General features: G+C 52.9%; 1 protein-coding gene across 2 annotated transcripts in view; it reads right to left on the reverse strand.

Moving 5' to 3' along the window:
* The window catches only part of ARTN (artemin), a 167,913-nt gene extending 159,819 nt beyond the window's left edge, over nucleotides 1-8,094 (reverse strand). For both annotated transcript variants that reach the window (XR_014960726.1, XM_085602931.1), the window contains exon 1: nucleotides 7,967-8,094. The gene's annotated coding sequence lies outside the window, so the exon portion shown is untranslated. The remainder of the gene's footprint in view (nucleotides 1-7,966) is intronic.
* Between the last annotated feature and the right edge of the window lie 4,617 nt (nucleotides 8,095-12,711).

The raw sequence follows: 12,711 nt of genomic DNA on the forward strand, positions 1-12,711 counted from the left end.
TGACCTGGAGGTCTAACGAGAAGCTGTCTACCGTCAGAGGCCTCCCGGCGTCACCTACAACACCCTACTCTGTACTGACCTGGAGATCTGACGAGAAGCTGTCTACCGTCAGAGGCCTCCCTGCGGCACCTACAACACCCTACTCTTTAGTGACCTGGAGATTTAACGGAGAAACTAGCCACCGTCAGAGGCCTCCCTGCGGCACCTACAACACCCTACTCTCTACTGACCTGGAGATCTAACGAGAAGCTGTCTACTGTCAGAGGCCTCCCTGCGGCACCTACAACACCCTACTCTGTACTGACCTGGAGATCTAACGAGAAGCTGTCTACCGTCAGAGGCCTCCCGGCGTCACCTACAACACCCTACTCTGTACTGACCTGGAGATCTAACGAGAAGCTGTCTACCGCCAGAGGCCTCCCTGCGGCACCTACAACACCCTACTCTTTAGTGAGCTGGAGATCTAACGGAGAGACTAGCCACCATCAGAGGCCTACCTGCGGCACCTACAACACCCTACTCTGTACTGACTTGGAGATCTAACGAGAAGCTGTCTACCGCCAGAGGCCTCCCTGCGGCACCTACAACACCCTACTCTTTAGTGAGCTGGAGATCTAACGGAGAGACTAGCCACCATCAGAGGCCTCCCTGCGGCACCTACAACACCCTACTCTCTACTGACCTGGAGATCTAACGAGAAGCTGTCTACCGCCAGAGGCCTCCCTGCGGCACCTACAACACCCTACTCTCTACTGACCTGGAGATCTAACGAGAAGCTGTCTACCGCCAGAGGCCTCCCTGCGGCACCTACAACACCCTACTCTCTACTGACCTGGAGATCTGACGAGAAGCTGTCTACCGCCAGAGGCCTCCCTGCGGCACCTACAACACCCTACTCTGTAGTGAGCAGGAGATCTAACGGAGAGACTAACCACCATCAGCGGCCTCCCTGCGGCACCTACAACACCCTACTCTGTACTGACCTGGAGATCTGACGAGAAGCTGTCTACCGCCAGAGGCCTCCCTGCGGCACCTACAACACCCTACTCTTTAGTGAGCTGGAGATCTAACGAGAAGCTGTCTACCGCCAGAGGCCTCCCTGCGGCACCTACAACACCCTACTCTTTAGTGAGCTGGAGATCTAACGAGAAGCTGTCTACCGCCAGAGGCCTCCCTGCGGCACCTACAACACCCTACTCTTTAGTGACCTGGAGATCTAACGAGAAGCTGTCTACCGTCGGAGGCCTCCCTGCGGCCCCTACAACACCCTACTCTTTAGTGAGCTGGAGATCTAACGGAGAGACTAGCCACCATCAGAGGCCTCCCTGCGGCACCTACAACACCCTACTCTCTACTGACCTGGAGGTCTAACGAGAAGCTGTCTACCGTCAGAGGCCTCCCGGCGTCACCTACAACACCCTACTCTGTACTGACCTGGAGATCTGACGAGAAGCTGTCTACCGTCAGAGGCCTCCCTGCGGCACCTACAACACCCTACTCTTTAGTGACCTGGAGATTTAACGGAGAAACTAGCCACCGTCAGAGGCCTCCCTGCGGCACCTACAACACCCTACTCTCTACTGACCTGGAGATCTAACGAGAAGCTGTCTACTGTCAGAGGCCTCCCTGCGGCACCTACAACACCCTACTCTGTACTGACCTGGAGATCTAACGAGAAGCTGTCTACCGTCAGAGGCCTCCCGGCGTCACCTACAACACCCTACTCTGTACTGACCTGGAGATCTAACGAGAAGCTGTCTACCGCCAGAGGCCTCCCTGCGGCACCTACAACACCCTACTCTTTAGTGAGCTGGAGATCTAACGGAGAGACTAGCCACCATCAGAGGCCTACCTGCGGCACCTACAACACCCTACTCTGTACTGACTTGGAGATCTAACGAGAAGCTGTCTACCGCCAGAGCCTCCCTGCGGCACCTACAACACCCTACTCTTTAGTGAGCTGGAGATCTAACGGAGAGACTAGCCACCATCAGAGGCCTCCCTGCGGCACCTACAACACCCTACTCTCTACTGACCTGGAGATCTAACGAGAAGCTGTCTACCGCCAGAGGCCTCCCTGCGGCACCTACAACACCCTACTCTCTACTGACCTGGAGATCTAACGAGAAGCTGTCTACCGCCAGAGGCCTCCCTGCGGCACCTACAACACCCTACTCTCTACTGACCTGGAGATCTGACGAGAAGCTGTCTACCGCCAGAGGCCTCCCTGCGGCACCTACAACACCCTACTCTGTAGTGAGCAGGAGATCTAACGGAGAGACTAACCACCATCAGCGGCCTCCCTGCGGCACCTACAACACCCTACTCTGTACTGACCTGGAGATCTGACGAGAAGCTGTCTACCGCCAGAGGCCTCCCTGCGGCACCTACAACACCCTACTCTTTAGTGAGCTGGAGATCTAACGAGAAGCTGTCTACCGCCAGAGGCCTCCCTGCGGCACCTACAACACCCTACTCTTTAGTGAGCTGGAGATCTAACGAGAAGCTGTCTACCGCCAGAGGCCTCCCTGCGGCACCTACAACACCCTACTCTTTAGTGAGCTGGAGATCTAACGAGAAGCTGTCTACCGCCAGAGGCCTCCCTGCGGCACCTACAACACCCTACTCTTTAGTGAGCTGGAGATCTAACGAGAAGCTGTCTACCGCCAGAGGCCTCCCTGCGGCACCTACAACACCCTACTCTGTACTGACCTGGAGATCTGACGAGAAGCTGTCTACCGCCAGAGGCCTCCCTGCGGCACCTACAACACCCTACTCTGTACTGACCTGACTCAGGGCATAGTCTTTTCAAAGTGAAGAAGTCAGGAACGGGCAGCAAACCTGCCCCTCCTCTCTAAACCTGCAGCCCTGAGCCCTTCACTCTTCCAGGGAAGGCAAGGCAGTGAAATCATGCGGTTCTGCAGCTGGGCATTGTCCGCATAATTATAGATTCAGCTAACATAACTGCAGAATCTGTAGATATCAACAATGACTTTCTATAGCTCATAGGATTCAAAAGCTATTAAAAGTTGCTACAAGTGGGACTGCGCAGTGGTGTACCCCGACAAACAATAACAGGGCATCTTTCAGTTAGCTTGCTGAATTCAAGCCTCAAACGGGTCCCTGTCCTCATCGATCGCTTTCCTGTTCTCTCTTCATTTCGCTCCCTCTGCCTCCGAATGTCTCAATCTTTTGCTCTCTCCCTCTCGAACTTTCTCCATGTCCGTCTATATCACTCTCTGCGTCTCTTAGTTATTCCCTCCCTCCCTCTCCCTCGCTGTCTTTCTATCTCTCTCTCTCCCACTCACTTTCTCTCTCCTCTGTCTCTCTCTTTTCTCTCTCTCTCTCTCTCTCTTTGTCTCTCCCTGCCTCCCTCTGTCTCTCTCTTCCTCTTCCCATCCCCTCCTCTCTGGCTTTGCCTCTCTCTCTCTTTCTGTGTGTCTCTCTCCCCCTGTGTGTGTGTGTATGTTTCTTCCATCCTCTCTCGTTCTCCCGCTCTGTCTCCGTCTCTCTCTCTTTATCTCTCTCTGTCTCTCGCTCTCTTTCTCTGTCTCTCTTGCCCTCTGTCCCTCTCTCTATGCCTCTCACTCACTCTATCTCTCCTATCTCTCTCTCTCCCTCTCCCCCAGTGCCCCCTCTTTCTCTGTCTCGCTTTCTCTCTCTCTTTGTCTCCCTCTCTCCCTCCTTCTCTCCCTCTCTCGCTCCCCCTCTATCTCTTTCTCTCTCTCTCTCTTTCTCCTTGTCCTTTTCTCACTGTGCCCCCCTGTGGTCTCTACATCAGCCCTACACCTCCAGCCACCACACGGCGCCCTGGGCGTGTCATGCGACCAGCACCCGCACTGTTTGTATTTGATTAAGCTGCATGAAGGGCCCTCCTCCCCTCTGGCTGTTTCCTCACCCTCCCCTCTCTGCTCTATCCTCATTTCACTCCCTCCAGCCACCTTTCTCTAGTTCGTTGCATCACTTTCCTCTCTCTTCCCTTCTTCCTTACTCCTCCTCCCCCCTCTCTCTTCCTTTCTTCCTCTCTATTCCTCTCTTCATTCCCACTCTTCCTCTCTCCCCCTTTCCCTCTCCTCTCTTTCTTTATTCCTATCTTCCTCTCTCCTCCTCACTCCCCCTCTTCCCCTCTCTTCTCTCTCTCTCTTCCTTTATTCCCCTCTTACACTCTCCCCCTTTTCCTCTCTCTCCCTCTGCTCTTCCCTTCTCCCCTCTCTCCCTTTCTTCCTCTTTCCACTCTTCACCTCCCCTCTCTCTCTTTTCCTTTCTTCTTCTCTTCCTCTTTCGCTCTTTTCTCCTCTCTCTCTTCCTTTCTTCCCCTCGCTTCTCTCTCTCTTCCTTTCTTCCTCTTTCCCCACTCCACTTCTCCTCTCTTTACCTTCCTTTCTTCCTCTCTCCTCCTAACTTCCTCTCTCCTTCTTCCCCTCTCATCTCCCTCTTCCTTTCTTCCTCTCCTCCTCTTTCCCGTCTTCTCTCTCTCTTCCTTACTTCCTCTCTCCTGCTCTCCTCTCTCTCTCTTGCTTCCCCTCTCCTCTCTCTTCCTTTCCTCCTCTCTTCCTCTTCCCCTCTTCTCTCTCTTCCTCTCTCCTGCTCTCTCTCTTCCTTTCTTCCTTTTTCTTCTTGTCCTCTCTCTTCTCTTCCCCTCTACTCTTTTTCTCTCTTCCTTTCTTCCTCTCCCCCTCTCTTCCTCTTCCCTCTCTTCCTTTCTTCCTCTCTCCTGCTCTCTCTCTTCCTTTCTTCCTCTTTCTTCTCATCCTCTCTCCTGCTCTCCTCTCTCTCTCTTCCTTTCTTCCTCTTTCTCCTCTCTCCCTCTGCTCTCTCTCTTCCTTTCTTCATCTCTCCCTCTCTCCCCCTTTCTCTCTTCCTCTCTTCCTCTCTTCTACTCTCCCTCTCTTCTTCTATCTCCCTCTTCCCTCTATCCCCCTCTTCCCTCTACTCCTCTCTCCCCCTCCACCCTCCTCCTCTCACTTCCTCTCTCCACCCTCTTCCTTTTTCCTCCTCTCCTCTTTACCCTCTTCCTCTCTTTCTTCCTCCCTCCCCCTCTTCACCTCTCTTCTCTATCTTCCTCCCTTCCTCTCTCCTCCTCTCTTCCTCTCCCCCTCTTCCCATCTCTCTTCCTTTCTTCCTCTCATCTGCTGTCCCCCTCATCGTCTATCCCCCTCTTCCCTCTACTCCTCTCTCCCCTCTTCCTTTCTTTTCCTCTCCTCTTTACCCTCTTCCTCTTTCTTCCTCTCTTCCTCCCTCCCCCTCTTCATCTCTCCTCTCTCTCTTCTTTCTCTTGTTCTCTCTCTTCCTCTCTCCCTCTCTTCCTATCTCGCTTTTCCTGTTGTCCTCTCATCTTTTCTTCCCCTCTTCCTCCATCACCCTTTTCCCTCTCCTCATCTCTCCCCTCGCCCTGCTCTCTCCACCCTCTTCCTCGTCTCCTCCTCTTCTCTTTACCCTCTTCCTCTCTTTCTTTCACTCTCCTCCTCTCTTCCTCCCTCCCTCCCTAGCTTCTCCTCTCCTCTCTCTCTTCCTTATTTCCTCTCTTCAGCTCTCCCACTTTTTATATCTCCTCCTCTTCCACTCTCTTCCTCTCTCACTTCCTCCTCTCCACTCCTCTCTCCCCCTCTTCCCTCTCCTCGTCTCTCCCCCACTCCCTCTATCCTCTCCCCCTCTTCTCTCCCGTCCGTTTTCTTCCTTGGTATATCTCTCTCACACACACACACACACACACCGCCCCTGTTCTCTCTCTCCCTCGCTCTCCACTCTGCCCCTTGATTTTCCTCTCTCCTTCCAGTGCCCTTCATCTCTTCTCTCCCCGGGTCGCTCCCTCCCTCGTCCTTCGCCTCTCTCTATAGCAGCCCTCCTTTCCTCTCACTCTCTGACGTGCCCCAAATTCTCTCCTCTTCATCCTCCGCCTTCCCCAAGTGTCCAGACTCCGCCGTTCGATCCCTCCTTCCGTGTCTTCTCTTTTTACGTCTTTTCTCTTCACGGCTTCCCTTTTCTTCTCCCTTTTCAGTTTCCCATGTCTTATTCACGCCTCTACTTCTTTTTCCATCATGATAATTCGTTGACTTTCACCTTTCCAAGTTTTTTTTTCAGTTTTCTCTTTTGCCGGTCTTCATTTCCTCTACCTTTATATTGTATTTAGTTGTGTTTCTTTTTTTTATTTTTGTAGCTATTTCTTTTTTTCTTACACTTTTTCATTTCAGTCCAATTTTTTTCGCTCTCGACTATTTCTTCCTTTCTTACCCTTACATTTCGTTTTCCTCCTTCCTCTCTTCTACTCTCTTTCTTCCTCCACCCTCTACTTCCTACCTCTTTATTTCACTCAGGCTGGTTCTTTTTCGTTCCTACTCTCTCCGTTTGAGGCGCATTTTCGCCCCCACTTCCCCATCCCCCTTCTTTCATTCTCTTATCTCTTGCTCTAGATCAAACTTTGAATGAGAAAAATGAGTCCTGGTCCCCAAAAATGAGTGTTCGTGTCCCTCACCTGCAACAACCGGCACAAATTAAGCAGCACCTTAAGGCATACATAGGCACTGAATTGTAGGAGAAAGGCGCCCGCGCTAAGGGCTATATATAAACGTTGGCGTGTTAAACTGGGGTACACGTCTTGGGGTGCAATCTCAGGTGTGAATATAATTCGCCGTAAGCGGTTTGATGTGTTAAACTGAGGTACACGTGATGAGGTGCAGGCCTCGGAATGAGACGTACTAGCTAAAGGTGTAAATAACTAGCTGCCGGAATGAGTAGTCAATAATAAAACGTGCACTTCGAGGCGCTCTATTGAGGCATATGGGTTGGGCTGGTAACGCGCTCCGCTGCGTACGAGGTTTAAATATTGAGATATGCAAATGAGGTGAACAAGTATGCGCCTGGAGCGCGCAGAGCGGGCTGCACACGTCCAGCGCGGATTCTAAAGTGCGTTGTACGCAAGGAGGCGTGCAAAGGCTGCGTTAATAGTGACGTCTAGACAATGCATATGAACTGCTGGAGGTAAGCGATAGGTATGGAGAAGTCTTTAGGGATATACATCAGGTGCACGAATGAGGTAGATGTATTAAGATATGCAAATGTGCTGATATTGGGCTACTTAATTCAGGTGTATGGTACAAATATGAGGTACAGATATCGAGGCGTGCAAACGAGGTACGATACTGAGGCGTGTCAGCGAGATATCCATATTGGGTATAATAAGAAGAGGTATATACGGATATTGGCACACACAGATACTGAGGCGTGTAAATAAAATACACATTTTGAGGAGTGTAAACGAGATACGAATAATAAGGTACGTTGTTGATGAGGACTATATATGAGGTATGGATAGTAAGAAATTAGAGATTGAGGCGTGAAAACGAGGTAGGAATAATAAGGTACGTTGATGAGTGTATATGGGGTATGGATAGTAAAGTACACATATCTTGAGGCGTGTAAATGAGGCACGAATAATATGGTACATTATGATGAGTACATATGAGTTATGGATAATAAAATATACAGATCTTGAGGCGTGTAAACGAGGTACGAATAAAAGTTACATTAATGAGGAGTACATATGAGGTATAGATGGTAAGGTATACATGTGTAAACGAGGTACGAATAATAAGGTACGTTACTGAGGAGTACATATGCGGTACAGAGGCTGAGGCGTGTTCACGAGGTGCGAATAATAAGGTACGTTAATGAGGAGTACATATGCGGTATAGATAGTAAGATGTACAGAGGCTGCGTATATTGAATTGGGGTACATAAGCGAGGCTACATATCTGGTAGGGATATCGAGGTATGTAAATGAAGGACAGATATTGCGGTACATAAATGAGGTATGTATATTGAGGTATGTATATTGAGGTATGTATATTGAGGTATGTATATTGAGGTATGTATATTGAGGTATGTATATTGAGGTGTGTATATTGAGGTGTGTATATTGAGGTATGGTGCGAGCGAGAGGTGTGTTTATTCAGAAAGAGAGACTCACCCAGTCCGCGCCTTCCTGGGGCCGCCCGGATCTGGCTGTAAATCCGCTCAGAGTGAAAACCAAGTGCAACCGGACAGGAAACGGGGAGGTCCCAGTGCGGGGGGCGGCTTCCAGGGGCAGCCCTGGGGCTCACTGGACTAGGCCTTCACTGACGGGCACGAGGAGAACATCAAACCCCCCTGCGAACCTCCCTGGGGTGCTGAGAGAGAGGGCGGCACTGCTATAATCCCGGCACCTTGGGGTGCTTGGAGAAGGATGTCTGATCGTGTGATCCTGGCCTCCTGGGTGCTGACAGACGGCCGCCCGGCTGTGATCCAGCTCTCCTGGTGCTTAGAGATGGGCGTCCCCAAGCTTGTTCCTGCCCCTCTTGAGGGCTGATAGTCGGTGGCGCCCCGCTGAGATCCTGGCACGCTGGTGAGACCCTGTGGGTGCTGAAGGCTGGTGCCTCCTGGCCTGGGGTTCTCGGATCAGCCCCCAAGTGTGCAAAAGTCCCGGAGTGCCCTTGTGACAGCAGCACCCTCTTGGCTGGGCGCCGCACCCACCTTTTATGCGCCTAGCACCCCTGGGTGGTCACAGCAGAGAGCCCGCTCCGGCCCCCCTAGCACCCATGGATGGACACGGGAGAGAGACCGCTGTGGTGCCCCGTGCACCCCTGGGTGGTCACAGGAGAGTGTCCCGAGCACCCCTGGGTGGTCACTGGTGAGAGACCGCTGCGGTGCTCCGTGCACCCCTGGGTGATCACTGGTGGGAGACCGCTGCGGTGCCCCGTGCACCCCTGGGTGGTCACAGGAGAGAGCCCACTGCGGTGCCCCGGGCACCCCTGGGTGGTCACAGGAGAGAGACCGCTGCGGTGCCCCGTGCACCCCTGGATGGTCACAGGAGAGTGTCCCGAGCACCCCTGGGTGGTCACAGGAGAGAGCTCGCTGCGGTGCCCCGAGCACCCCTGGGTGGTCACTGGTGAGAGACCGCTGCGGTGCTCCGTGCACCCCTGGGTGATCACTGGTGAGAGACCGCTGCGGTGCCCCGTGCACCCCTGGGTGGTCACAGGAGAGAGCCCACTGCGGTGCCCCGGGCACCCCTGGGTGGTCAGTGGAAGGAGCTCGATGCGGTGCCCCGAGTACCCCTGGGGGCCGTGACCCTGCCCAGGGTGCGCGGTCTCCGGCTGCGCTCCTGTTGGCTGCCCCGGTTCTGCGCCTCTCTTCCCCGGGACAGCTGTTTGTCCTGAGTTGAAGCTCTGCGGTGCCGCTGTTCCTGTTCGCTACTCCAGTGCTGCCGCCGCTACTGCTCGTTGCCCCGATGCTCCTCCAGCAGGCAGTGGCCCCGGTGCTTCTGCTGCTGGTGGCCGTCCCGGTGTTCCTCCAGCAGTTTGTTGCCCTAGTGCCCCTGTTGCTTTTCGCTGTCTCTGTGCCCCTCCAGCGGTTAGTTGCCCCAGTCCCACAGTTGCTGTTCGTCCCTTCGGTGCTGCTGTTACTGCGCCCCGTTAGTCCCTTGCCACCGATGCTGCGCGCTGCTCCGGTGCTATTCACTGCTGGAGGGAGAGTGGGGGCGCTAAAGGGGGGCTCTCCAGTGCTCTCTGTGCCTCTTGATGCCCCTTTATTTCCCCCCTCGGTACTGCTTCTGGTGCTGTTCGCCGCTCTGGTGCTGTTCGCCACTTCGGAGTTTCTACTCTTGTTTGCTGCGCCGATGCTGCTGCCGATGCTGCTGTTCGTCAGTCCGTGCCTCTCGGCTGAGTTCAGGTGGGACTCTGGCTGCGCGGTGCTGGCTGGACGGAGTGGGGCGGCTGAGCGCAGAGGGGCTTCAGTCTCAGCGCTGCTGCTTCTGCTGGCCTCTCCAGCGCCTCTACTCTTGCTTGCTGCGCCGATGCTGCTGCTCGTCAGTCCCTGCCTGTCGGCTGAGTTCAGGTGGGACTCTGGCTGCGCGGTGCTGGCTGGACGGAGTGGGGCGGCTGAGCGCAGAGGGGTTTCAGTCTCAGCGCTGCTGCTTCTGCTGGCCTCTCCAGCGCCTCCACTCTCGCTTGCTGCGCCGATGATGCTGCCGATGCTCCCCCTGTACGGCGCTCCTTGCCTCTTGGGTACGTCCAGGCAGGCCCCAGGCGGGTCGGTGCTGTTCGTCGCCCCGACCCCAGCGGCCTTGCTCAGAGGGGGCTCGGACCCGGCGGTGCCGCTGCTGCTGTGCGTTGCCCCGTGCGCTGCCGCCTCTCTGCGCTCCATACTCATATGAGGCCCGCCGAGCCCTGCGCCCGCTGCCGCTCCGGGGAGGGGGTGTCAGGTTCCAGCCTGGCCCAGTCACCTGATCGCTGCTCTTCTCACCCGGGGCGGGGGTATCCGGGGAGGAGGTGGGGGTTGGGAGGGGGCAAGAGCTACCCAGACCTCTTCAGACCCACCTCCTCCCCTGGAGCTCTGCGCCGCTCAATTACCTGGCACACAGACCTCGACCTGGAGGGGTGGGAGGGGGTAGAAGGTATCCACCCCATTGAGGTTCGGGGTCTCCGTCACCAAGTGTCAATGTGGCCCACCCAACGCAGCTCCTTGGGGTTAGGAGGAAACGGTGGGTTGGGGTGGATGGACGGGAAAGCGCTGCGATGGAGACCACCCCCACCGAGGCTCTCACTGACACTCTGTACAACTCGACGACGATGTGTTAGGGGAAAGGGTGAGGGGGCAACAGAGGAACAGTGTGGGGGGGGGGGGCACCTCCCGTCTACGTCGGCCATGATTTGGTGGGGTCTGTTGGTATTTGTAATGGTGGTAGAACTGGTTTTTATAGAAGGTGGTATTGGTGGTGGTGATAATTATGTTGGTGGGTTTAATGGTAGTATTGATGGTGACATTGTTGCTGATGAACGAGATGGTGGGATTGGCAGTGTGTGGTGCTTGTACTGATGTTGGGATTGGCAGTGTGTGGTGCTTGTAGTGAGGGTGGGATTGGCAGTGTGTGGTGCTTGTAGTGAGGGTGGGATTGGCAGTGTGTGGTGCTTGTAGTGAGGGTGGGATTGGCAGTGTGTGGTGCTTGTAGTGATGTTGGGATTGGCAGTGTGTGGTGCTTGTATTGATGGTGGGATTGGTGTTGCTGGTTTGGCTATTTGTGGCGGTGGGATTGATGGTATTGGTGGGGGTACTGATAACGGTGGTATTTTGTCAGTGGCATAGGTGGTGATATTTGTTGTACTGTTGCTGTGGTATTGGTGTGTGGATAGTGACAGTGGTGGTAGCTTGCCATGGTATTGTAGTGAGTGTGTGGTATTGGTCATGTACAGCATTGGTGGTGCTGGTGATATTGGTGGAATTAGTAATTGTTCTATTTATGTTGGTTGAGGTATTGTGATGATATTGTTAGTGGTAGTATTGGTGGCAGAGATATTTGTTTAATTGGTGGTGGTATTGTAACAATATTGGTGATATTGTGGTGGTATTGATAGTGGTATTGGTGTTATTGTTGGTGGAATTGGTAGTGTGGTATTTGTGGTGGTGGTATTGGTTGTGGTGATGATGGCAAAGTTAATAGAATTGGTGTTGGTGTTATTTGTCTTGTTGGTGGTGGACTTGATGGAGTGATATGGTGCTAGTATTGATGGTATTAGTAGAGGTGTTAATGGTGGTGGTGCTGATGTTATTGTCGGTGAAATGAACAGGAGAGTGTTAAGGGTGGTGTTATTGATGGCGGTAATATTGGTCAGGGAATTTACTCCAGGCATTGATGGATGAATTAGTGGTGGTAAAACATGGTTTATTGGTGGTGGTGGTATAAGTTTGTGGTGGTGCATTGATGATATTGGTGGCTGTGCTATTTATGACGATGACATTGATGGTGGTATTGGTGATTGACATTGTTGGAGATTCTGGGGATGATTCTGGTGGCGGTATTGGTGATGGGGCATTGGTGGTAGTATTTCTGGTATGGATATTAGTGGTAGTATTAGTGGTGGTGGCCCTAGTGGTGATGATATTCATATTGATGGAGGTATCAGTAGTAGTGGTGGAGCAATTATTGTTTGGAGTATTGGTGATGGCATTGGTGGTAGTGGTATTGATTGCGGTTATATAAGCAGTGGTATTGTGACAGCAGTATTGGTACAGGTAGAATTGTTTGTATAGTTGGTGTTGAATTGGTATAGTTGGTGGTTGTGTGATACTGTGATGGTGGGTTTGGCGGTGAAAGAGGCGTGGGTGCTAGAGGTATTGGTTACGGTGGTATTGGTTGCGGTGGTAGTGGTACTGATTGCAGTGTTGGTGGTGGAGTGATGGGTGCTGGTTTTGTTGATGGTATTGGTAGTGATGTTATTGTTGCTGGTGTTGGCGTGGTATTGGTAGCGTTGTAGTACTGGTGGTGATAGTATTGGTGGGAATGTTTGTGGTGGTAATGGTAGTAGTGGCTCTGTGGTGTTGATAGTATTGGTGGTACTGGTGTTAATATGGTGGTGTTGGGGCGGTGGTTTTGGTTTTGAAGTGTTTATGTTGGTAATGGTATTGGCGGTGTCATTGGTGAGGGGGAAATTGGTGTCTTATATTGGTGGTGGTATTAGTGGTGTGTGGTATTGGAGCTAGTACTGGGGATATTGGTGGTGGTGATGGTATTGGTTGTGTTGGTGATCTTGTAGGAGGTATAGGTATTAGTGGAGGGGTATTGGTTGTAGTGGTTTTGGATATGATGGTATTGGCAGAATTAATGGTGATATTGTGGTAGTGGTATTAGAGCAGTGGCGTGTTATTGGTGGTAAAGTTGGTGTTGGTAGAGATGATGATATT

Source organism: Triturus cristatus, chromosome 4_2 (genome assembly GCF_964204655.1).
Source record: "Triturus cristatus chromosome 4_2, aTriCri1.1, whole genome shotgun sequence".
Classification (NCBI taxonomy): Eukaryota; Metazoa; Chordata; class Amphibia; order Caudata; family Salamandridae; genus Triturus; species Triturus cristatus.